The 27,425-nt window shown below is 42.8% G+C and overlaps 1 long non-coding RNA gene across 1 annotated transcript; it reads left to right on the top strand.

The window, feature by feature from the left end:
• Positions 1-27,142, top strand: LOC125691231 (uncharacterized). Its single transcript, XR_007376051.1, has 3 exons — positions 1-119; positions 22,642-22,852; positions 23,983-27,142. It is a non-coding gene; the product is annotated as an uncharacterized LOC125691231 (long non-coding RNA).
• Positions 27,143-27,425: the final 283 nt, after the last annotated feature.

Here is a 27,425-nt window from a genome sequence, read left to right as displayed (position 1 = left end):
TGCACCTCTCCTAGATTCCATTTAAGGCCTGACTGCCACTGGGGAAGGGTCTCTTTCTGAGATCTTTTTGGGTCAGAACTCCTCCTTTTGGAGTTTTCTACTGTGAGCCTGAGACACAGGTGAGCTTTTCATTTTTGATTGTCCCTTTCCACCATAATAATCTTTTTAACTATAGACCTGTAAAATACCATCCTAACCACACCACTCCTCTAACTGTACACTTGTTAATTGTACATGGTTGCAGTACTGAGCCCTGGAGGACACCACTCGTGACTGGCTGTCACATTTCACAGCTTCCAGTCCACCAGGACATTTCCAGTTAGGCAGGATTGTCAAAGGATGATGGAAAGTGGTTTGGCAACTGCATTCGTCAACTCCCTCAGCACTCTGGGGGCAATCCATCTGGCCCTGTGGACTTGTGAGTGTCCTGCTTTTGGAGCAGGACCAAAACCATGTCATCATGGATGATGCGGGGCCTATTCTATTCCCCATCCCTATCTACCAGCGCCTGGCTGAGCTGACTCTGATCTGATTGTGGCTCAGTTGCCACACGCTGGAATGGGTCACGTGCATGACCAGCAGAGTTCACAGTTTGTCTCACCGGTTCAGAGGGCTTGGGTTTCAGCAGTTGGCTGAGTCATTGGCTGAGTCTGTGCTGCTGGGTCCACATTTGGTGTACATCTGCTTGGTTTCAAGGCTCAGCCTCATGATGCGTAAGCACAGCTCGTTGATGTTGTCCTGCTGTGTGCCAAAAGTTGGAGCGGTGCTGCCAGTGTCACAAGGAGTCTCTTCCAGGGGGAAGCCTGGTGCTGGCACAGGCTGGGGAATCGCTCTCTCTGTGCTTTGTTGGGCAGATGAGTCTTCTGTCCCAAAGCCAAATGTTGCCAAATGTAGGGCTTTCTGAGTCTCTGTGCGGAGACACATGTTGTACCTTGTGCTTTGTAGCATGTGTGCCACTCGCAGCAGCAGTGAAGCTGGCTTTTGGTCAGCTCTCTTCCTTTGTAGAGCCTTGTAAGAGCAGGAACACTGGGAAGGGATGTTTGTTGCCTTTGGTGGGCTTGTTGCTGTTTCTAGTGCCCCAGCGTGACTTCAGAATGTTGTCGCCAGTGGCTACCAGATGCATCATCCCCCCATCTCTAACTGCCCTAATTGCTCCTGACTTTTCCAGTCTGAGTAAGAGTTTTGTGTCAGGGTTTCCAGTGTAAAAAGAAGCTGTAACAATAGGTTGTCCCTGTTTGCCGAGTGATGAGATCTCTCTCCGGTTTGGGTGTGTTTATCTTTCATTTTGTGTAATTTACTGGCACTTCAGGGCGACGTTCCATAGCCCACCACTGCCTAACAGGAGGCTTATGATTTCCTTGGTAAAATCCCTTCACACTGAATTTTAGTTATTCTCTGGTTATCCAAACTTTAACTGCAATGTGATGTCCCAGCTTCCAGTCCATCCTTTTATTACAGCTGTCTTTCTATGCTTCTGTGCTATAATTTTCCATGTGTCACAGAGTTATCTGGATCAATCTGTCTGTGTGACAGGCTGCAGCAGGCTCAAAAAGGGAAATGAGGAGGGTAGGGAGATGGGAGCTGGGCCCAAAGACAGAACAGCGACAGTGCTCTGAGAGAAAAGTTAATCTTACTAGATATGATGCTCAGTGTGCAAGGTGACACAATATAATAACATATAATTGGAATTTAGGCTAGTAAGTCCAATAAATTGAGAGAAAGAGAGTGTTTGAAAGCCCTCCTCTGAACTGAAGGGCAGACAGCTGAGGACCACACCACACAGTGCCAGAGAGAGAGAGTCCCTTGACTTGCAGGTGTTATCTTCCCCTCTGAAGGCGAAATCCTTGGGGGCGTGCAGCTCTTCTTCTCTTCTGAGAACCTGGTATCCGGGAAGTTGTCAGTCCACGGAACTGGAGTATTAACTCTTTAATTCCCCGTAGCTTACATAAGTTATGATGTGGAATACCAATAACAAAAATCATAGAACCATGAGCTGGCTTCCTCAGATGTGGAAAAAGCTGAGGTGCTCAGTCAGTGCGTTGCCCCAGTTTTCAATGGTGGTCAGGCTTCCCATGCCTGCCAGGACCCTGACTCACTAGGTGAGGGTGAGAGGGGTAGATTTCATCCCACTCTAGCAGTGCAGCAAGCCCACGAGGAGTCCTCCTCATGAAACTGAATGTAGATAAGTCTGTGGGACTGGATTATATGCATCCCAGGGTTCTGAGAGAGATGGCCAATGTGGTTGCCGAGCCACTCTCCATCCTATTTGAGAAATGGTGTCTGTTGGGTGAAATCCCCAGTGACTGGAAAAAGGGAAACATCTCTCCCATTTTTAAGAAAGGGAGAAAGGAAGACCTGGGGAAATATCAGCCAGTGAGCCTCTACTTAACCAAACTGAGCTGTTGTTTGTAGCAGTGGCAGTTGAAAATAATTTAGATGAGCTTATTGAAATGACTTTGGATTTACACTGCTCTGCCTGTAAGCTGAGTATGCCCCATAACCTCCTGGTTTTTTTCCTCTGTTTAAGGATTCCTGGTTTCTGGCACATATGTATCAATAGGTGTGATCATGAGTAATAAAACCTTTACACCTGCAGTGACACATAGGAGAAACCTCTTGCCAAACAGTAGTTTGCCTATTTATGCTGACAATAGTTTAAAATTTTCCCTGCTCTAGCCTCTAAAGTCAAGGGTCAACCTACTGCAAGGGGTTATTTTGCTACCCAAACTGGTGGCCCTAAATTGAAACAGCTTAGTAGCAAAGATGTAGAATCCAGTGTGCTTGTGAGATGGAGTGATGCAATCAAATGTGCCTGTTGAATGTCAGCATGCCAGGACAGAACTGCATCTCAGTGCATGCCCTGTCATAGCTCCGGAGCTTTGCAGCTTCCTGGACTTTTTCCCTCTTCACTTACTCTGGAGTCCTAGATGTTCATCATCTGTCATTTTTGATCCTAATCTTATCCCAAGAACCTCTCTTTCATGTTTTCTAGAAGCATCATCTCCCACACTGGAGAGGTTTTTCTGGCCACTTCTTGCTTATCCTATAATCATTAAGAATCATAGAGTTATTAAGGTAGGAAAAGACCACTGGGATCATCTGATCCAGCCATCTTATTTTTGGTTATTTTATTGTTTTGTTGAGAACAACAACAGTAATATCACCAAGTGCCTTAGTGAATCCTTTCTCCCAAACAAACCATATGACTTTGTTTCCATCACCTACAAGAAGTTCTGTGTAACCTGTGCTTTGTATGAAACAAAGTGTGTGGGTGGATGTGTTCTCCAAAAAAAAAAAAGAAATTCCAAGTAATAACAAACTTATACTAGAGCCTGTGTGCGTTTAAAGGAATACAGAACAATATAACAGTTTTGTAAAAACTGACTGGAAAATAAGAATTCATCCAACTGGAATTCAGGGTTTGTTATCTAAAGGATATCTATTTCCATAGATCATAGGGTCTTTTCTTTACAGAAAGTTGCATTGGAACACATATACCTAAAGAAGTAACTGTATAGTAAAAACATTACTATACAGAAACATCATTAAACTATTAACATGAGTGTTTAAAAGATTAAACAGCATTTGACAGTTCCCAGAAGGGTGTCAAAGGGAAGGTCCTCATGTGGATGGCAGCAGTGAAGCGAGGAGCCCAGCGAAGTCTGGAGTTCACTTGTAAGCTCTACCAAATCCAGGAGCTCTTTTCTTTCTGGGTGAAACACCTAGAAGTCTGTAGTAGTGGAGAGCGATTGGGTGAGAGAAGCATATTTGTAAAACTCTGCCTTCGTATGGTGATGGCTTCCACAGAGGGGAAGCTGCTGCAAGAGCTGTGGTGATGTTCTCAGTCTCTTCGCCATGCCTGACAGCAAGAGCCAGTTTTGTGTTTGCTGAGAGAGGCACGCTTGAATATTGTAGCATGGCAGGAGAGATTCATCTTAAAGTTCAGATTCAGATGCATCACTAAAGCCATCTTTGCCAAGACAAATCCAGATCCGTGTTTTGGATCACACACAGAGCTGCCATAGATATCCCAATACAAATGAGGGTCATCAGCACTTTGACCCTGCAAGTCAGTTGAAATACTTTGTGATGAAGGTCTTCACCGGCTTGCTGTGGATCATCTCTAAAATGGCCTTCCTTAAGCATGTCAGGAGCATTGGGTCAGCATCATAAGGCAGTAACAGGCAGACAACGTTTAAGTAATCATTTTGTACTGCGTTTTGGATTGGTCTGATTCCACGCTGTGCACTGCAGTTCACTTCAGCCCTATGCTCAAGGAGAAGTCGCATGATGCTCACCCAGCCACTGGCACAGGCTTTGTGCAGGGTACCACAACCAGTGTTGTCACAGTGGTTAACATTACAGTCCTGGTTTTCCAGGCAATACAGCAGCCCTTTCTTGGAGCCCAGGCAGGTTGCCTGATGCAGCAGTGTCTCTTCGGCCTTCTTGTCAAAAGGGATGGAGCAGGTGTTGGGTGGCATGGGGCTGTCCAACTGCAGCACCGCAGGCTGTGGGGTCAGCAGCGAGGGAGGCTGCTGCAGCTGCTTGTGCAGCTTCTGCTTGTAGGGTTTGGCAGACAAGCAGCCGCTGTATGAAGTGCCTCTGCTTGCTTCATCACCTTCCTTGGTACTGCAAATCTTCAGTCAAAACATTTTGTCTACTTTGAACCAGGACTTGCCTGGACTTGTGTCCACCTGTGTCCTTTAGACAAGGCAGTCTTCAGCCCTTGGCCAGGAGGTGCCCATCAGTGTTTCTCAGCAAGCTTTGAGAATGGTGCAAAAGAACGATCTCTTAGAGGCAGGCAAGGAGCTGCAGTGCAAAGTGGGCTCTGTTTGCTTCATCACCTTCCTTGGTACCATGACCACAGCTTGGTATTTTTAATGTCAGAGGGGTGAGCCATTGTCAGGAATGATCTCTTTCTCCTCCCCTGCACTTCTAAGGGTTTTGTTTTACACTCACATTTCCCTGGCAGTTTCTCACACTCAGCCTGTTTCTGCAGCAGAGGTTCTGGTTGGAAGCTCTCCTCTTTGCCTGTGTTCAGGCTGTCTGTCTTGCAGCTTTCTTTAGTCTTGTGATGTTGGGCAGCCAAACTTGGGGCTGGAGCACAGCTGGGCTGAGCCTGCTTTTCCCGTTTGCATTGGTGGCTGAAAGGTTTTCATGTGCAGAGACACTGGGAATACGGATAAGCCTTTGCACCCCTTCTTTGCCTTTGGTATAAATTCATCCTGCAATTTGTCTGCAAATTGTCTGCACCTTGGCTGCCATTGTTTTGCCCTCTCTCACCATAGTGTCTATGCTTCTTGTCCAGAGGTGGACATGGATGTTGGCTGATACGTTCTGGTGGCTGATCTTGTGCTTTTTTGTATACAGAACGTCTGTTTAAGTAGCATTTCTCTTTGGAGCGATCTTTTCCCCCTGGAGTTTCAAGGAAGTGACGCTGGTTGTTTTCCTGACTAGCAAAGTTACATCTGCCACTGGCATTTGGTTTTGTGATGGCACTTTTTACTGGCACTTCAGTGCAACATTCCGTAGCCCACCTCTGCTTAGCAGGAGGCTTATGATTTCCTTGGTAAAATTGCTTCCCATTGAATTTTAGTTATTCTTCTGTTTAGCTATTTTCCTGTGATTTGTATGAAACAAAGTCCATGTGTGGATGTGTTCACTAAAAAAAAAAAAAGTTCCAAGTCATAACAAATTGATCTTCATCAGCTGTTTCTGACTGCACCATGGGTCCATCCCAATTAGTCAGTACAGATGGTTCCTCCTGCATCCCATCCTACTTCTTCTCCATCTTATCTAGTCTTTCTAGATATCCACATATCTAGTCTTTCTTGGTAGATGAAAAAGTTAATATGAGCCAGCAGTGTTCTCTTGCAGTTGGGAAAGCAAATGGTATTCTGGGCTCCATCAGAAGAGGGGACGGAGGGGATTGTCCCACTCTACTTTGCAGTTGTGATTCCCTACCTGGAGTACTGCATCCAGATCTGCGGCCGCCAATACAAGAAAGACAGAGAGCTGTTAGAGTCCAGAAGAGGGTCACAAAGATTATCAGAGGGCTGGAGCACCTCCCCTACAGAGACAGGCTGAGCAAGCTGGGCTTGTTCAGCTTGGAGAAGTGAAGTCTGTGGGTCGACCTCATTGCAGCCTTCCAGTACCTAAAGGGAGCATACAGACAGGAGGGGAGCCAACTCTTTACAAGGGTAGATAATGGCAGGACAAGAGGAAATAGTTTTATATTGAAAGAGGGAAGAATTTAGGTTGGATATAAGGGGGAAGTTCTTTACCAAGAGAGTGGTGAGGTGCTGGAACAAACTGCCCAGGAGAGGCTGAGGATGCCCCATCCCTGCAGGTGTTCAAAGCCAGGTTGGATGGGATCCTGGGCAGCCTCGTCTAGTATCAGATGTGGAGGTTTGTGGCCCTGCATGTGGCAGGGCGACTGGAGCTTGATGGTCCTTGATGTCCCTTCTAGCCTAAGCCATTCTATGGGTCTATGACTTTTTCCATGAAAATAACAATGACTGAGTTATAGCATAGAATCATAGAATGGCCTGGGTTGAAAAGAACTATAACGATCACCTAGTTTCAACCCTCCTGCCATGGGCAGGGTCACCAACCACCAGACCAGGCTGCCCAGAGCCACATCCAGCCTGGCCTTGAATGCCTGCAGGGATGGGGCATCCACAACCTCCCTGGGCAACCTGTTCCAGTGCTTCACCACCCTCTGTGTGAAAAACTTCCTAATATCTAACCTAAACCTCCCTGTCTCAGTTTAAAATCATTCCCCCTTGTCCTATCACTATCCACCCTCGTAAACAGCCATTCCCACTCCTGTTTATAAGCTCCCTTCAAGCACTGAAGGCCACAATGAGGTCTCCCCCGAGCCTTCTCTTTTCCAGGCTAAACAAGCCCAGTTCCCTCAATGTTTCCTCAAAGGAGAGGTGCTCCAGCCCTCTGATCATCTCAATGGCCCTTCTTTGGACCCATTCCAAGAGCTCCACATCCTTCCTGTACTGGGGCCCCAGGCCTGGATGCAGTACTGCAGATGGGGCCTCATAAGAGCTGAGTACAGAGGGACGATCACCTCCCTCTCCCTGCTGACCACCCTTTTTTTAATGCAGCCCAGAACACAGTTGGCCTTCTGGGCTGCAAGCACACACTGCTGGCTCATGTCCAGCTTCTTCTCTACCAGGACCCCCAAGTCCTTCTCCGCAGGGCTGCTCTCAGGGGGTTCTTCACCCAGTCTGTATAAACTCTTGGGATTGCCCCAGCCCAAGTGCAACACCTTGCACTTGGCCTTGTTGAACCTCATTAGGTTTACATGGCTCCCCCTTCTCCAGCCTCTCCAGGACCCTCTGATGGCTTTGCTCTCCTCCAGTGTATCAACCATACTGCTTCGCTTGATGTGTTGCTTTCGATGCCATAATCTGTGTCATTGATAAAGATGTTGAAGAGCACCAGTCTACTGTTCTAAGCAGTAATATCTAAGTTGTCACAATTGTGTGGGATTTAATGTTCCTGGATGGTACTTGCCATTAGTCCAAACATTCATGAGTGAAGGTAACTGTTAAAATCTCCCTGAACCTTAGGTGGGGCCCAAACGACTTATTTTGAGCTGCTAATAGAGTCATTTGAGCTCATAACAGAGATCTGACTGCAAAGCAAAGCCAGTGGGGAAAACAGGTGATGTAGGTTTTTGCCCTGAGCAGCAGCAGCCTGCCAAGGGCACAGCAGAGTGGTCACATCTTCATCGCTTGCTCTCTCTCTGCCAGTGCCTAGGAAAATCAGGTCTGTTGCTGCTGCCAGGGCAGGGTTCAGGATGTGCGACTGTGGGCCAGTTGCTTGCGGCAGTCCCTGCTCCTGCCTGGCAATTTCCTTTCTGGCAGCAGGCGTTACCTGAGATGATGCACAGCCATGATTTAAAGGGCTGCTTTTTTCCTGGTGAACACTGAGATGTTCTTTTCTAACAATGGTGGCCTGTTCAAATCCTGCAAGATTTGCAGCCTGTATGAGCATGAGTAGAATCTCTGCTACGTCCCTGCTTGCCAGTCTGAAGCGTAGTCTGGGTGGAGGCCTTAAAGCCTCCCTGTCCTCTGAGATGGATTTTATATCAGTGCCTGGCTTCCCTGGGTGGTTGTGTTTTCTGGCACATGCAGGTATGGATGTTGTCACGAACTTCTGTAATACATTTCATAGTAGAAGTAAATTTTGTCATGGTGTATGGAATTTGTGTTGTGTGAAGAAATCATTATTGGAACTTGATGTCACCCAAAGACAGGCATCTGAGGTTCCAGAGTCCATGTTGCTTATTTCTAACAGGCTCCTTATTGCTTTGGCCCTTTCTGTCTACTATGATAAATCTCATGAAGTGACTGAGTAAGCAGTTTGACTCCCATGGACCAAATCAGTGTGTCTCCCATGATCTTCCACACATCTGGGACTCTTTAGTTTCTGTAGACAGAACCATCAACAGAGCATGTGCATCAGTTCAGAAGGGCTTTTTAAAGGATCATAGAATGGTTTGTGTTGGAAAGGGCTTCGAAAATCATCTAGTTCCAAACCTCTGCTATGGGCAGTGTTGCCAGCCCCTGAATCAGGCACCAGCTCAGGCTGCCCAGCCTTGAACACCTCCAGGGATGGGGCATCCACAGCTTCTTTGGGCAGCCTGTGCCAGTACCTCACCACTCACTGAGTAAAAAACCTCCTCTTCACATCTAATCTAAATCTTCTCTCCTTTAGTTTAAAATCATTTCCCCTTGTCCTATCACTATCTACCCATGTAAAAGATTGATTTTTCTGCTGTATAAGGAGGAAGCTCCCTTTAAGTATTGGAAGGCCACAATGAGGTGTCCCTGGAGCCTTTTCTTCTGTAGGCTGAACAAGCCCAACTCCCTCAGCCTGTCTTCACAGGAGATGTGCTCCAGCTCTCTAATCATCTATGTGGCCTCTTTTGGATGAGTTTTTTTTCATGGTCTTGTTTAATGATTTCTCTCTTCAGCGAGGACTCTTGGCAAATCGGAAATATGACCAAAGCAGAGAGCTAAACTGAGAACTGTGCAGCAAGTGCTATGTTTCAGCTGGAAAGATGTCCTTTTCTGGTAATCCTTGCCCTGTGCCTGCACATTGGTGTAGTTCAGGCTTTAGAAACAGGTGTGGATACTGCAATATTGATTGATTTCAGGAACAGAACAGAAAGTATTTCCGTGGAGGACTTGAAAGCTAGAAATTATTTTGTGCTTGGCTGTGGGATGGATATTGCACCTTCTTAGAGCAATTGAGCGGGACAGTGACTGCTTTGGAACTAACATCTCAGGCAAGACTTGCACATCCCCCTTTTTTTACCTCCATGATCAAAAGGGAATATGTTTAACTGTATTGATTCAGATTCTGCTCACTGACACCACAACAGCCATCTGAGAGCACCATAGTGGTTTCCCTGACAGAAAGTGGGGGCAGTGAACCACAGACTGGCAAGTGCAGGGTTGTAGGTGAATTTCTTTGTAGAACTGTAGAATCATGGAATATCCTGAGTTGGAAGGGAAACATAAGGATCATCAGGTCCCGCTGCTGGCTCCACACAGGACCACCCAAAAATCAGATCCTATGTCTGTGACTGTTGTGCAGACACTTCTTGAGGTCCAGCAGCTTGGGGCATGGGGAGCCTGTTCCAGGGTCTAACAACACTCTGGGGAAGAACCTTTTCCTAATATCAAACTTGATGCAGCTCCACATCATTCTCTTGGGTCCTGTTGCTGCCACCAGAAAGAGATCAGAGCCAGCTCCTCCATTCCCCCTCTTGAGAAAGCCAATTGCTAAAGCAAACACGTTAGTGTGAACTGCTCCCTATCTCCACTGTAATAACTTTTGTGTAGCATTTCATCTCTGAAGAGAAAAATCCGAGCCGCAGGAGCTCTGCTTTTGATTGTGGTGAGATTTGAGGTGCAACTGCTTCAAGTTTGTTGTTTTTAAGCATGTAAGCAAGACCTTGTTCAGTTTTACTCCACAGAATTCAGCTCTCTACTTCTGTGTATGGTTAGACGTGCTCCACAGAGCAAAAAAATAAAGAAGGTTCGGAAAAATTCTCCCTGTATTATAAATAAAACTTGGAAGAAATGATTCTAGGGTCTCCAGCTATATGGTTAGCTCCAAGCCCAGCACAAAAGCTGTATCTTCCACTGGAACAGTGTGAAAAGTATTCATTTACAGTTCATTCAGTATGCAGTGAGACAGTGGGAGTTTTTATCCATGTGCATATTTTTTTAATATTTTTTAATATACCAATGCATATTTCTTTAATGGGAAAAGAAGAATATTTGATTTGTTACTTTTCAAAATTTCGGATTAAGATACACAAGATAGTGTCATGCTTATTCTGCAAGTGTTTTAAGGTAGGGATCAGTATCTGGGCCAAGATGGCTTCGTGAGAGAGGGGATGCCTCCTCTAGAAAAGCCTGTGTATTTCTGATGGATGTACCCCATGTCCACAAACACTCTGGAGTGCAATGGGTGAAAACCTGGATGATCCTGGGAGCGGACTAGATGACTGTGTCAGGAAAGAGGCTTTGGTACCTGGTAGCCAAACTTAAAGTGAGAACACTGCTTAAAATGGAAATCAAATGTTTTTCAAAATGCATATTCCTGGCAAATTCCTGGCAAATAAGTTGAAATTTATTGCCTTATTGCAGAGCAAGGCATTCACAGTGATTCTAAGGCAGTTACCATTGGCTTTCAAGCGCTGCGGCTGCCACTCTGTTGCCTTATAGCAGCAGGAATGAACCATCAAATGATGAAAACTGAATGTAAAAGTTGACGTACATCTATTGTGAATCGTCTGCTACAGAATTGCAAATAAAACAGTATTTTTAATTTGCTGCCTAGGGCTATTTTAGTATACCATGTAAGAGTTGTGTCCACAAGGGAGAGAAGCTAGAGTAACTTGGGCTGTAGGCTTGATAATATGTAATTATACTTTTTTTCTGGTGTGACAGCAGGAGGTGGCTGGGTCAATATTCAGCATAGGTAACCATTTGTATGTCTATGCACTAACAGCTAAATGTTTAAAAGTGTCTGATCTAAATTTGGCTGTTCAAACCCCTGTTTTGTCCTCCTATCCTTTTACTCTGCTCTGTGTGTGTTCACATTAAGACATTTGTCAACACTGCATTTTCCCACTTTGGACTTCTCATTTTAGTCAAGATGAATGGTGCCTTTTCATTTCCTTTTTGCTCCCTCTGCCCCTTGACTTTACTTAATATACATCCTCTGAACCCAGCACTGAATACAGACTTTCATCAGGGGCCTGGTCTGTCTTACAGGGAGAGAACTAGGTTCTGCAGGCTGCCTGAAAATGAGTTTTTGTTTTGGTTGTTTGCTCCCTGTGGTCATGTGATTTCTTAAGACTGACTTTAGTTCTGAACTGAGCAGCATCTTCCTTGACAAGTAGCCTCACAAGCTCAAAGCAACATGCTACAGACTAGCACTGGTATGGAGATCAGCATCTGGCAAGACCAGCTAAGTCTGTAGAAGAATAGCAAGAAAAGCGCATGCACAACCATAAGGCCATTTATCTTGCTAGCAGTTCTCCTATATGCTTGCTCAAGCTTATTGCGACGTGCCCTGGGGTCTCAGCCTAATAGCAGAAACGTTAAACCTTGGCATTAAGGGAATGGACTATCTTGGTTGGAAGGGTACCCAAGTGGTTTTATTATTTTCCCTCATGATATTTATGGTGAAGCAGCTGTAGATTTCTAGGAATGCATCTTATTTCATTTTCTTCTGAGAGTTCTCTGTTATGAGAAGTGCTGATTTGAAGAAGCTGAAATTTGCAGAAATAGGCAAACAGTAAATTTCTCTGAAATGTTTCCATTCCGGTTTTTTTCCCCAAATGTTATAGGCATCTAGAATCTCACATTGTTATGGGAAATAAGGTAAAAACAAAGTTGAAGATCAGTTTTATCTTTCAGCAAGTAATACATTTGCATGGGGCTGAAGTGTCTAGGCAGAACTCAATATCGTACCAACTAGGGTTCTTAGTCGGGAACAGAGATACTTCCTTTAAATGCATTAAGAGAAGAGGAACAGCCAGGAGATGTTCATAAAGTTCCTTCAGAATATTCCAGTAGGTATGAAATTCTCTTAAGAGGATCAAGTCTTGCTCCTGTTTTGTTAGAAAGAGGATAAACTGGTATTCAGTGTCCCAGATGAGTACCTCCCCTGCTGGAACTACTGGTAAAAAGCCAAAGACTTCCCCTCCATCCCTTCTGATGTGGTGTGAAGTACACATGTGAAAAGTTCTCCTTTCTCATTTTTGGATTCCTACAGCTTGGATTCAAATGTGAAGTCTCATCCAAACTGATTCTGTCTGCGTTTCTCCTGAAATTCAAAGTCTATTTGAAGTGGATCTTTCCCAGTTTGAATACTGCTTCCTCAAGCAGCTGACACAACCCATTTCAATACAGCTCCTTGCAGGGTAGCTGAGCCCTGAGGAGGTGACAGAGCAGGAATGAGCCAGAGCTGCCTTAGAAAACTGTAGTTCTGCACTGCTGCCACGTCAGCTCTGAGCTTTACAAACAAAATGGAAATGAATCAGAACATGAATCAAAGTTAAGACGTTCCTGATGCTGGTGGAAGAGGCAAGGCAGAGGCCTTTTGCGGTGGATTGGTGATGTGAGATTTTGTGTTTCATTGGTGTCCATCTACCCTTTTTAAGCATTCATAGCAGAATTTTTTTCCCTGTCTGTGTGACTCCTTCCAAATACTTATTTCAGGTACTACATCTATGTGGGCTTTTGCAAATCTGTAAGAACTCTCTCTGTTCCTCTGGAGAGAAGCCAGCTTTGACCCAGCAGCTGTTTAGCCACATTAGCCTGTTGAAAACCTGGCCTGATCTCTCTGGCAGGATTTAAAAGCTCTTGCTCAGGTTTTGCTAGCTGGCTTTCCATTATAAGAGTGGATTCCTGTGCAGATAGATCAAAATAGAGGCAGACTGAGCTTGCAGTTACTTGCAAAGTAAGGCTGACTTTATCCTGTGAATTTGCAGTATGAAATCCAACAAACTTAAATAGCATGCCATCCTTCATTGCTTATCCTGTTCTGGGGAGCCACTACCTTTTCTGAATATGAAGCATCAGGAGAAAACACCAAAGGGGAAACCAAGCAACATACTCAGTGTCTTCATATTCCATTTTGTGCTGGAACTGTTCCCTGTACTATCGTGCAAAAGATCAAACAGTTGTGTGCAATTTTAATTTGATCTATCTCATTGCCAGCTGTGTTATGCCTATGTTTCAGTGCTCTGCTGAGTCAGCACTGCCGGAAGCAGCTTGTTCCTTATTGCCTGCTGGCAGGAAACATTGCAGCAGAAGGGTGGACCCCAAGCAGGGTGGCTGTTGGTCACTTGCAATGGGAGATAATGTCCTAAGGGGCATGAAACAACATGGTTTGCTCAGCATGTAAAAAGCCCAAATCTCACGGCATTTTCCTCTAATCGCTAAGTCCACTGCAGAAGAGTAAGACATGTGACACTTAAAAATAGGATATACCCTGAACTATTGCAAATGCCATCTGTTCTCAAAGAAACAACTGGTAGAAAAAAATAACCTTGGGCTGAAACCTTGCATGATGTTGCCATTTAAAGTATGCGGGGTTGGCAATGACAATTTATTTCTTTATATTTTTGGAGGAGTGGAGGGGGTGCTGTCTGATGGTAACTGAAAGAAAACAGAGATGTGGAACCAGAGTGCATGTGTTACAGACATGCATAGAAGACACGTCGTGAAGACCTGTTAAATGGCAAATCTGAAATCACAGCAACACTGGAAGGGACCCACGTACTTCTTAAAATCAGCTCACGCAGATGACTGCAGTAATGTGTCTGCTCACCACCAGATGTTTTCTAAGGAGAATGTCTGTATTACTGGTCACAAACAGATAAATTAGAAGAAAATTGTATCTTTAAAGAAGTACCAGTTGGGCTCATTTCCCTGGTGATTGACATGCCTCCCTCACCCTTTCTGAATGGTGAAGATCAACCTAGCCTCCCAGTGAAAAGCAAACCAGCAGCCCAGAGAACCGTGACCCCATCTCTTATACTGCTCCCAAACCATGTGCACAACTGCTGGCTGCGTGAGCTCGAGAAATGTCTCTTTGGGCTTTGACTGTTCCCAACTTCAGCTCTGTTTCTCCTGGCACTGTTAACTAGATTGAGGTGTGAGGCCACAGTAGTGCTATAAAGCCTATATGTTGGCAGTCTTATATTGGCCAGAGAACTGAAAATGGGACACCTGCATTTCAGTGGGCTTACTCCTGCTCTGCACTGGTGTGAAAAACAGCAGACTTGTATCCAAGATACATGCCAAGAAACTGCGTAAAGTAAAGGGAATGAATCTCCTGGTGTTTTCTCTAACAGGGTAGTCATGTTCCAAGTGAGTGTCCTAATCCTGTCAGCCTCACTGTTTGTGCTAATCCCAAGTGGAACAGCATTGGTGAGGTAGGAAAAGGGCATTTCAATGAATAGGTTTGATGGTGATATTTCTAGTTCTTTTTACATCTCCCAGCCCAGGAATAGATGCAGTGATGTAACACTGCTATTTAGAATTTTTTCAAAGCATGTTTTGAGTTTGGTGTCTGTGGGGTTGATAATCTTGTTTGCAAGTGAGTGCACCTAAGGTAAAAGCTGTATGAGTGCATTTTCAGGCTTTGACAGTTGATCTGAGTTTGGCTTGCCAAACTTCTGATCTTCTTACTTCAGTCTGAACAGCAGAGGATCAGAGTAGCGCTAATTTGTGTGTAGCCTTTGTGACAAGGAGCTGAGGGATGGGACAAAGTTTCTGTAGTGCAAGAGAGCAGAGAAATAACCTATTTGCTACTCTTTTGTCCTAGTCCCCCCCGAGGTTAAGATATTTTGGTAATTGCCCCAGGGAATGAATAATTATTTTGTGATGTTGCTACACCACATTCACACACTCTGGATATGTGTCTTAATTGTCCTACAGCAAATGATTGTGCATTGCCCCACAGAGTGACAAAGCACTGTGACCTCGAGGGGAAATATGCCTGGAAGCATGAAAAGTGATGTGGCTGACTAGCTCACAGTGGGTGGGAAAACAAACTTCTCATTTCAAAAGTGACAACAAGGACAAAACAAACTCTATCTTATGGGAATATTTTTTTGTTGTTGTAAGTAGTTTCATACTGGAACAGTGCAGTCAGTTTACCTGCCCCAAGAGAGGGGTAATGTTGAGACCTGTTTAATGTAAAAAGCACCGTTCTTGTAAGCCTAGAACCTAGAAATATGAGCTGTGTTGCATATCAATCAATTTTAGTTAACACTTTAATAATCTATCAATATCTCAAAAACAATCTGCTTTTGTCTACCAGCTTTTCTGTCTCTTGACAATGACGGTCTTGATCTTCCATGGCAGAAGTTCAGGATCTCTGTGAAGTTGAAGTAAAATCTTCTGTATTCTGATATGTCAGCTCAACCTAATTTCTTTCCAGCTGTCAAGCTTAATGCATTTTTAAGGCATGCTCCTACTTTAACGTACAGCTGAAGATGTGAGACATGAATATGTAAAAGTACATGTATGTTTACTGTACACATAATCTGTTCTTGAAAGACCTGGATTGGAAAAGTCTGCCACCTCCTTAATTTGGTAGAAGTTCAGCTCTGCTCCCAGGATAGATCTAATCAAGAAATCTATAGCTTTATGGGTCTTTACAAGGGGTTAAAAGAAAACTTTGATTTTAGGCAACATTAATTTTTGGACTAAAATGTATGAGTTGGCTCAGAGTACATTCCCATCGCGAGTTTATATTTTGTATCCTATTACATTCTTCTCTGTGACTTCCACCTCATGTTAGCTATGCTGCCTAATATTTAAACAAGTTCATTAGTTACATCCGTGCTTTAAAAATATAAACTGTATTTTTCAGGCTATGGACCAACATGTTATAAAACCATCTGTGATATCAGTTGCTCAACTTATGCTCTCAGAAGAGCCTGTTTTACTCAAGGCAACTGCTCTGCACTTAGAGACAAATTAAGATGGTCATTAAGTACCTCAATTCACTTTTGGATATTCCAGCGAGACTCCATTGTTACAGCTTTTATTGTACCTAACCCCGTAGGCTCGTTGTGAAAGTGGCAGGGTTATGTGCTCCTGTCATTCCTTCCAGTTATTCATGTGCCCCAGTGTGGAGTTAGATAACTTCAAACGCATAACCTTGAAAGCAGGTGATGAAAGTGGTGAATGAAAACTAAATGAAATTCCATAACCTGAGGCTTAGGCAAAATGTCCCTTCAGGTTAATATGATTGCCCAGGGAGGTTTCTTTTTCTTGAGTGTATTTCAGACATGCTTCTCCAGCTCTCAGCTCTGCTTGGCTGACCATTTTCAGTCCATCCTTCCTGTTCTGTCCATAAATAAGTTAAACTGTTAGATATCAAATTAGGAATTTTCTTCTGCTACCAGAATGGTCTCTAAAGAGAGTAAGAATACTTCTAAGAAGAAAAAAATATGTCTTTCTGGGTTGAATTTTGTAAACCATGCTGAAATTGCCATGCTGGGGGTTAACTAAAATTGTAGCTCTGTAAAATCCAGCGCAGCTTACATAAAATTGACCTCTGTACTGCAGGAACACTTTGAATTGGAACGTTAAGAGTGATGAATCTTAGTTATGGAACTTTTCTCAATTTTAGGTATTTGATGAGTATTCCATGTCATGCAGGAGCAACAAAGGACTCCTTAAAGCAGCAACACTGAATAGTGCCAACTTGAGGCCAAAAAATCTTCCATGCTTCCTCATTCCTTGTTCAACATGTGAGTTGTCTGCCATCAGCCACTGCGAGCGGTAGACAAGTAGGTATGTTTTGTGCAGAGAGGAGGGAAAAAACAATGCAGCTAGGCTGTGAGCTCTTTAGGGTGATCTGTGAATGTACCTCTTGGCTAACGCAGCCCTCTGTTCACATTCTTCAGCTGTGTTGTTTTTAGTGTCCAGAGTGAGAAGACTTTGGATTTGTTCAGGAAATCCAAGCGGTGTTGTAGCCTGGTTGGAGCAAAAGCTGTTGAAGCAGTGCAAATATGCTACAGTAGTTCCAGCAATACTGCAGACTGTGTAGAAATCTGGAACCATGCAGATGTACAGAGCCAGCGGGTGTACAACTCACAGTGTATGCCCCACGTTCTCTATAGATAGATACTTCTGGGACAGCTTTATCCTCTGTCCAGGCTTCCGCGTACGTGAGCATGAATAGCCACGGCCATCCACTATCAGTTTGTTTTCTCCTATTTTAACTGCTGCAATAAAAATTAGTCAGTTACCGCTGATCTTGAACCAAGACTGACCATAAAGACCTATAGACGTAATTCTTATTTGAACATTTTTTCTATTCATTTGATGTGTTCCAGTCAACTTTGCAAGAAGGCTACAATTGGTTTTGACATACATAAGAATAAGAAGCTGACTGTCAGGGTACTGAATCATTTATGACCATAAATTTAATTACGGAACAGGTGACCACAGTACTCACCATTTCTTTAATGCACTTTGAGCAAAACAGTGTCTGAGTACATCCACATCAATAAGAGCTGACAGCCTCGGTTTCCCTGGGCACACTCTGAGAGCTATTTAATTTCCCAGTGCTTCATGTCCAACCCAACCATGTGGACCATTGTCAGTAAGGAGTTTGAGTTTGCAGCAGTCTGTGTATGTGAGTCATTTTGCACCTCCCTGTTAGCATCATAGTCTGTGTCTCTCTTGCAAAGCTGCTGTCAGTCACTCAGAAATGGCTAATTCTACCAGTGAAGCTTCCAACTGCCCAGAACACATCTTCTGTTCTTAAACTTAGCTTCTTGCAATTGTGGAAAATTCTAGTATCTTCATGCAAGCCTGTACTGACCATTACAGCTTGTGTAAGATGTGTTGAAACATAGGGTACAAACTGTCTGGTCATGTCCATGTTTTGCTGCTCACTTTCTCAACCATCTACTTCCATCAGTTACTTTCTCAGAAGTCCTTATCAAGTTGTGTTTGTCAAGCAAGACTCTAGGCTCACTTCTGTACTTCTTGCTTTTCTAAGAAGTACCCATCTTCATGTAAAATTAATTTGTTTTTAGGTTGAGGTCTGTGTTCTCTGATTCTTTCTTATTTATTTATTTTTTTACTCAATTAGTATTTTTACTCAGTACTCTCTTACTAATAGAACACAAAAATTAACATACTGATGTGAAACAGCTCTGTGCCAGGAATGGAATGGTCACTCTCTTCAAATTAGTATGATTGGTTTGTATTTTTGTAGAAGTATAGTTGAAAAATTTGTGAGCCTTACATCTTTCATTTCTTAAGATGCAAACTGCACCAAAAGCGTTGTCTCCTGCTTCCTTTGAAACTATAATAGCTACAAAGAGCTCAATGGTGCTATTTGATAGTGTAAATTCTCAGCTACCTTTCTTCAACGCAGTCATAAACATTAGCTATGCATTTCCACCAGTGATGAAGAGCCTGCATGCTGCACTCATAAAAATTTGTACTAGCAGAGGTGACCCACTATCACCACTGCTGGAACACACCTCCCACTGCCTCTCTGTGCTCACATCCAGAGTTTGGTCTCCATAAACATTCAGTAAGTGCCAGTGAATGTCAGTGGGTGCCATTTTTGCCACATGAAGGAATTCAGTGACACACTTTTGCTTCATCCACACTTCCATGTCAGATGCCATTCTATCAGACTGCCCCTCTGCTGCCATCTGTCACATGGCAACAGCATGGAATGGAATACTGGTAGAAAGGTTTGTTCTCTACTGCCATACACCAACATCTGTGTCTGATGTCATGGGCCAACAGAATAAAATATGAGGTATTACTTCTGAAGCAGCCCTCATACATTTATTTTGTTTTGCTTTCTGTCACTTTAAAAATTGGCATTTCGTAGTAGGTTCTGAGATTATCACATGTGTGTATCAGCATCCATAATAAGATGCAACTGCCTCTAACACAACTTTATCTGTGGAATAGTTGGGATTTTCAGATTTTGGTGGTGTAGCTTGTGGCTGAGTTACCAAGATAGCAGATTTCTTTGGAGTGGAGATACGCTACAAGGTGCTGTGCTCGGTTGATGAGCTCTCTTGCTTTATGACCATGTGGGCACAAAGCATAACAGAAATTAAAAAGGTAAGGGAAAGATTTCCTCCTTCACTTACTGAGAGGCTGTGGTGAAGTTGGCTGGTGCAGTTGCTCCCACAACTTCTGTAGTCACTCTTTATGCATATGAATACCAATGATTCTGTAATTCTTAACATTCTGAAATTCATTGCCAATATCATGCTAGTCATGAAACAACTGTTCTGAATTGTGTAATATTCTGCACACTGAGAGAAAAGGAATAGAATTAGAACTCTCCTTGTATTAAGTGCTGAAGTTGCCCAAGGTTCACAGAAGCAAATGAGAAGCTGAAAGTATTCCCTTGCTAAAGTGAATTAAAAAATCAAAGAGTGCTAGGACTCAGCTCATACTCAGGTATGCTTTTCCAAAACGTATAGTAGTTGTTTCAGCCAAAGTGTATAGTAGAAAAGCAGATTATGGACAAAAAATACTAATTTTTCAATCAAAACTTATTTTCTAGTAAAAATCGATTTCCTTGAAATTTAGGTTTTTTGTTACAAATATCTTCTATTAAAAAAAAAAAAAAAAAGTGTACAAAATACTTTTTCTCTAGTTATTTCTGCTCATCTTTTTCCTTTCCAAATCTGAATGAGGGGAATTATGTGCTCTGATGAAGAGTTGTGAATAGGACACTGGGATGAGATTGAATATGGTGTGGAAGCCCATCTCAGTAAAAGCGTAAGAAAAAATATATTACACTCAGCTCCTAGCCAGAAGATAATGTCTTTGTGTCTTTGCAGAGAACCCCTTTTTCAGCCTGTATCCTACAGTTTCAGATGTTAATAATGACTCTTCCATATTTCTGGCCAAGAAGGGGAAACATTAATTTTCTTACAGAGAACACACAGCAGTGACTGTAAATTACACGACACGCTGGAAGCACAGCAGGAGGTGTTTCCTTCCTTGGACAGTTTAATACTGGGCCTGCATCCCATAATGTATTACCCATATTTAATTTGCATTTTGAGTAATATCATTGTGTCAAATAACAGTGGTGTGGAAGGTATAGAGCAGTTCCTCCTGGACTGAGGGCTGGCAGGAGCTCAGGTCTGTGCTGGTGAGCCATCCTCTCTGGGCCGTTGCTTGTTCTCTGTAAGAGCAGTGAGATCTAATGTTCAGGCTGAAATTTTCCAAGTCTTCCTAGAGATTTACCTGATGTTTTTAATGGGGTTTACGAGGATTAAATCCCTCTCAGCCTTGAAAATATGTACTCCATTGTCTCCTTTTACTCAGGGCTATGTCAGAAATTTTGAGAAGTTTCTTTTGCTTAACCTGATAACCTGAGGCTATCGTTTATGTGTGAGACGTTATCATTAGCAGTTCAGTGCTTGTTCTAAATAATCATAGTATCAGATCAAACATTCTGATGAGGCCCTTGGCCAGACCTCCTGGCTTCCGTCTAGGGGGAGAATGGCATGTTCAGCTGTGATGTCTGTTTTACTAGATATTCTTTTAGCAATTGTGTTTCACCTAGCAGTAGTGAACTGCAATAACTCTTACTTAATTGGGACAAATAAGATATTTGCATAATGAGAATATACTCAACTGAATCCAAGTCATTAAGTGGTGCTTAAGCACATATTATGAGGGCTGCTTGAAAATTAATGCCTCCTATTGTGCTGGCCCATGACATCAGAGGCAGATGTTCATGGTATGGATGTAGAAGTTGAACCTTCCCACCAGTATTTCGTCACATTTTGTTGCCATGCAACAGATGATAGTAGAGAGACAGTCTGACAAAACGGTGTCTGAAATGGAAGTGTGTATGAAGCAAAGGGGTAGAATTAAATTCTTCCATGCAGCAAAAATGGCAACCACTGACATTCGTCAATGCTTGCTGAATACTTATGAGGACTGAACAGTGCATGTGAGCACAGAAGGGCAGTGAGTGGTATGTTTCAGCAGTGGAGACAGTGCTGTGAAAAACAAGCCACATTCTAGATGGCTGTACACACCAGTCATACCATGAAATGAGGAGCGTTTTGATTGGCTTATCCTCAAAAATCAGTTGATTACAGCCAGGGAACTTTGTATTGGCTTCAACATGTTGGAAACAATGGTGACAGTGTTGGAATGTTGCAAAGTTTGTGTCGAGTAGCCCCATGAATGCTCACAGAGAGCAGAAACAATGCTGTGCGCAAGTTTGTCAAGAGCTGTTGAACCAATACAAGACTAAAGATGACATTTTCGTGGATCACAGCAGTACCAGTGATGAGATGTTATGTCATCACTACAAGCCAGAGTCAAAACAGCAGTCCATGGAATGGCAATGAGTGAATTCTGCACTAAAAAAATGGTTCAAGGAATGGCCCTCAGAGAGTAAAGAGATGTGCACTGTCTTTTGGAGGTAGGAAAGCAGTGATCCTTCTGGATTTCCTGGGACCCCAACGTACTATCAACTCTGACCAGTACAGTGATGCTTTCTAAGCTGAAGGCTCAAACTTTTAGAGTCAGGCCAGAGGAGAAAACAACTTTTCTCTTGCAACATAACACTGGGCCCCATACCAATGTGAAGACTGTGGAGCACATTGCCAGTCTTGGCTGGACTGTCCCATCACGCCCACTGTATAGTGTGGATTTGGTGCCTTCTGACTTCCATCTGTTCTGGCCGATGAAAGATGGACTGCATGGGCAACATTTTCCTAGCAATGACATCACCATAGCAGCTGTGATACAGTGGGTTGCCTCTGCAGGTGCAAGTTTTTATGAGCACATCATACAGGCTCTTGTTCTTGCTGGTGAAAATGTATAGCTGATGGTGGTGACTATGTTGAAAAATAGTTTTTTGTAGCTGAGAATTTACTCTATCAAACAGTATCATGGTGCTCTTTGTGGCTTTTGTAGTTTCCATGGAAATAAATAGGAGGCATTACTTTCAGAGAGACCTATGTATATATTATTGGAAACTTCCATGTAAGTATTAAATGAAGATGCATAGAAGCAAGTGTAAATTTTACTTGTTTATTATTATTCTTTTTGTTCTGTTGTTTCTGTTTCATTTGTTATTATTTTGTTCTACGTTCCGTTATCCCCTAGCAAATGCTTAGACAAAGTTTTTTAATATCTTTCTTTTTTACAGCTGCTGAAATGGAATAATTAACTGTTCATCAAGGTGATTCTGTTCAGAGTATTTTAGTATTGTTATTAGCAGGCAAAATACATCTTTTTTCATGTACTATTTTACGTGTAGCGTCTTCCTCCACATGTGGCTCTTCTGAAAATTCTTACAAAAGCTGTAAAATTGTAGTGTCTCTGATCTCAGACGCCTGATTACTATTGGTATGAGCTCGAGCAGCATGCAGGTGAAGCAGAAGGATAGGTGCTGCCCCGTGTTCAGACTATGGAACCAAAATCCAGCTTTTTACCCGGTGGGAGGGTGGGAACCTCAGTGCATGTGGAAATAGGCACCAGAGAGTTGAGTTTTGGGGAAAAAAACCCTCAGAGAAGTGGAGCAGATACTAAAGCATTCTGTATTTTCTTGCAGAGCAGCTACAAAGGTTGGGACCTTCCCCACAGGTACTTGTGCATTTTCAGGAGCTCAGCACCATGCCAAAACCTTGGGGACTGGGAGAACGACTGAAAGATGAACTCAACGCTGTTACTGTTACTGGTTTGACTCCCATCTGAACTCTGCCAATGAAAGCTATATCATCCTGACAAGAAATCAGCTGCTGCCTGAAACCTCTGACTTTGAGGTAAGGACAAACCCACAAGCTCACACTGGTAAGAATAGGACTGGTGTGTAATCACAGTGTGTGACAAAACAGAGTCAAAAAAAGGTTACTGCAAAAAGTCTGACTTTGTCCAGACCTGTGATGTCTCTCAAGCATGAAAATTGCTAGCAAGATAACAAGTACTTTTGGTCACAAATATTTTATCGTTGACATTTAGGATCACATGCACTGATTGACCATGAATGAGAACTATGAGACATGGTTTAGAAGATTATATGCACACTTAGAGGAAAAGAATCATAGAATATTAAGGTTGGAAAAAATCTCTAAGATCATCTAGTCCAACCATCCACATACCACCAACATTGCTCACTAAACCCCATCCCTAAGTACTACATCTAGCCTTTTCTTGAACACTTCAAGGGTGGTGACTCCACCACTTCCCTGGGCAGTCTGTTCTAGTGTTCACCCTTTCTGAAAGGAAATTCTTCCTAATATCCAACCTGAACCTCCTCTAGTGTAACTCAAGGCCAGTCCCTCTCATCCTCTTGCTTGTTACGTGGGAGAAGAGGTTGACCCCCACCTTGCCACTTCCTCCTTTCAGGCAGTTATAGAGAAGTGTAAGGTCTCTCCTTGGCGTCCTCTTCTCCAGACTAAAAAAACTCAATTCACTTAGCCACTTCTCGTAAGACTTGTGTTCAGCTGCTCTAGAGTCTCTTCCACCTTAGCTTCGTTTTGAAGCCACGTGTCTACAGCTCTCTGTCACTATGAAACATCTGTCGCATTTGGTTAATCTTACTGAATGAGGTAGCCTTTATACTGCCCTTGAAAGATATTGGTCTGGCTTTACAAAGAGAGAAATTGGTAGCTTTGATAGGTGGATTCAATTGTTTCATCCCGCTACGTCATTGAGGGCTTGTAAGTACCTACCCTTCTTTTACATGGTTCTGATGCAAGAGGGAAAAAAAAAAGATATGTCAAACATCCTTGTGGCTGTCAAAACAGAGGTCGGTAATGTCTCTAATTTTATTTTTTTTGACATAATGCTATAAAGCCACCCCCAGCTTCAAAAGTAAAATCAAACAACAAAACAAAACAAACAAAAAGAACCCCTAGTACTGATTGGTGCTTTGCTATTTGTCTCCCTGCAGGTCAGGCTGGGTTTCCCTGAGGTCTTGGAGGTTGTGTGCAGAATGATTTTCCCAGCCTTGCTGCGGTGTGGTGGCTCAGCTGGCAGAGCATCCTGTTGCCATGGGGCAGCAAGCCAGGTCTGGGGATTTTCACACATGTCTCCCTTCTCAGCCTGCACATTCATTTATACATGGAACCATGGCCAAGTGCTGCACAGCAGATGAATGTGGGGCTTTCTGGGAGGTGGTGGAGGAAGCTGAGGCATGGCTCTGCGTGCCTGCCAAAAGGCTGAGCTTCTCAGAGGGTTAGATTCTACACCTGTGGCTAATTAATTAATGAGGCCAATAAATGAATGACTTCCAGCACTGCTGTTACTGCTATGCTGTGAGAAACAGTGGCTGGTTTCCTGCATTACCTTGTTTTTTCCACATTGTAATCTCTCTGCTGTGCTGCTCATACTAGGGACAGTGGCACGAGCACTGCTGGCAGTCAGTCTCCCAGTTAGCTGTGTTGTAAATGTGGTGTGGAGAGAAGTTTTTCTGAACACCTTAACTTCTTCCTGGGCAGGCTCCCTAAAATTGGGGAATTTATCTTGCTTAGCACATTCAGAATGTGGCACATAGCTTGAAACGGAAACTCCTATTTCTCCTTGACTGGAAATCTCTTTAAAATCTCAGCACACCCACACACTGAAGGTCGGGCTCATTTGATGCATACCCAAGATCTCCCTGGGTGGTACAACACATTGCTGCATCTGCACAGTTTTTCTTTTAATCTGCTGTGCTGGACTTTTTGGCAGTGAGGCTATTGCAGTCACTCAGAAACACTTTATTTCTTTGAGAAACAGATAAAGGGTGAATTCTAAAAAAGGACATACTCTTTCTAAACAAGCATTGGGTTTGAGTCTTACTGTGAATTTGTAGCCTTTGCTGAAGACTGTTGATAAAGTCAGACATATGAAGAGAGAACTTTCTCTGCATGAAAAACACAAGCTATCTTCTAAATCAAATATGGAAAGCCTCAAATCCTTTTTAATTCCCATTTTGGTTATTCAGCCTACTTAAAAAAAAAATGGCGTAATGCTGAAATACAGTAAAGGCAAATTATTTTGTAGCCACAATAATGAAGGACACCTTGCACTGTAATAATGTGATGATCTCTACTTAGTGGCATCAGTACCTTCAGGGCTGCTATCACCTCTCTTAATAATACCTTCAAGAAATGGGTGCAGTACAAGTGAATGCCATCATTTTGGGAAATTTCTTAGTAATATTCTTTGCTGGAGAAAAATGATCTTAGCACCTGATGTTCTGACTCACTCTCATGGCTTAGTTCTCCTTAATTCCACCTCTATGTTGGTGTCTCTTTTGACACTGTTATCTGAGATAAATATGTTACAGAAGAGAGAAAAGGAAAATGCTAAGTGAAAATGGATAAAGTTCTTAAAACAAGAAAATAATGGAGAAAAGAGTTGTAGAGTACAGAAATGAACAAAGTGAATTCACCCTGTGTAAAAAAGAGGTTTGATGTGGTACCCAGGGTCCAGAAGACTGACCACATGTCAACTTTTCTCCCTTGGTCCTTTGCAAGTCAGAATGAAGTTGGCCAGTGAATTAAAGACTTAAAAGGAGCCAACTAAAATGAAGTTTAAACAAAAAGTGGTTTTGAAAAGAGCATTTTCTTTCCTTCATATTAGGATCTGTATCCAGAACTACTTCAGGTCAAACCACTCACAAATCCAGCTCTCATTCTCAAGGCGTCTAATTACTAGAAATTGGTGATGTCAATTTCTACAGTTTGAAACTTTCTTGAAACCTGAGGCATTCCAAGGTCTTTGATTTAATCCTTTCCAAGAATCTCACTGTATTGGCAGTCTTTGAATCCTGTTTGTACTTAGAACTGATCAAATTTTAGGTATGTTGTTACCGAGCAAAGTAATGTAAGACCTGTAGGGCTGAAATACTCATGAGGAAGACCTGTGGGAAAGTTCCTATTCTTCTGTTTTCTCATGTCCTGACTGAGTTCTCTGAAAACCAGCAGATAGCTGCTGCTCTGCAAGTCAAGAAGTCTTGAGTTGGAAATGTGGATAACAATTTTGTCAGAATTTATATTTTCTTCTGAAATATTATTATTGTTTTAAGACTAATTCCATATATTTGGATAACAGAGCTTGTTACTGATAACTTCTTGGTCATCTCTGCTATGAATAGTTTGTATAAAGAGTGCTGACCGTAACTGGAATACAGGTTAAAGTTCTAGGGGATTAAAGTTGCAGTGTTGGATCAGAATGCTTTTGGGACAAGATAAAAACAATGCCCTATGCTTAATCTATAGCACACCTTTGCAATCCCAGTATTATCTCTCCTCTAAAGACAAATAACAATTACTGTCCTTCTGAAACTCTTGTTTTTCCATGGTAGTACATCTGTAAGAAATGCAAGCCATGGAAGATCTGAATGTATCTTCAAACAATGCCATGCAGCATTGCCCTATGATTAGCCATGACTCAGTCACATCTGGTTTCTAACTCGTGTCTCAGATCTTTTAAAGATCTTGGCATCATAGTGGATGAAGGTTATAAATCATTTTGAGAGGATCATGATTAAAATAGAGAAGTTTTCTCTGAGGAGACAAATTTAAAAACATAAAGTTGATAAACAACGATAAGTATATCTGAATTATCTGAATATCTCGTCTTCTTGCATGAAGTGTAGTCAAGAGCATTTGCTGTTTTTCTAGAGTGGTATATCTAGGTTAGAAAGCAGTCCTAGGTCAATTCTTAGCCTGATGATAATGCACTGAAATCATAATGCTGACCATTTAAGTGCTTCTTCTGACTTCTTTTTTTGAGTATTTCTGGCTTTAATGATAGTAACAGCCACTTGAAGTTCATGTGAGGAAAATATGTCTATGTAATAGGTCAAATTTGAGTTCTCTTTCTAACATCTTGTGTAAATACACCTCAGTCACTGGGTGAATTTACTATTATGACCTGTTAGTGAGAGCTCTGAATTATCCATAAAAATGGTGCTGTTTAAGGCCAGCCTTGAAGAGCTAGGTCCCTGGCTGAGAAAATCATATTGTTAATGAAACTTCATCTTTTGGCCTTTTAGTGAAGGCTGTAACAGGCTTCAGAGATTAGGCAAAATAGGCAACCTGTCACAACAGGCTGCACTGGTCTTTTTTTCACAGGACATGGTACTTCCAGGAGCAGAAGCAGTCCTTATCCAAAAGATTGACCCCAGTCACATTACGTGTGGGGCAACAGGCTGCTGGTGCTTGTGCAAGGATCAAGTCTCCTTACCTGCATAAGTCCCTCCTCCTGCTCTGTGTGCTACCTGGCTTTTGACCAGCTACCTTTCATAGCGAATCTGTTTGTTTCCCTAGCTCATACTTTTATTGTCAGCAGATTCTAGCAGATTCTTTTTGCTAGAATGTCTGTTTTCACGTCATTGCTTTCCTC

This window comes from Lagopus muta, chromosome 3, assembly GCF_023343835.1.
Source record: "Lagopus muta isolate bLagMut1 chromosome 3, bLagMut1 primary, whole genome shotgun sequence".
Classification (NCBI taxonomy): Eukaryota; Metazoa; Chordata; class Aves; order Galliformes; family Phasianidae; genus Lagopus; species Lagopus muta.
This window is presented reverse-complemented; position numbering and strand designations above follow the sequence as displayed.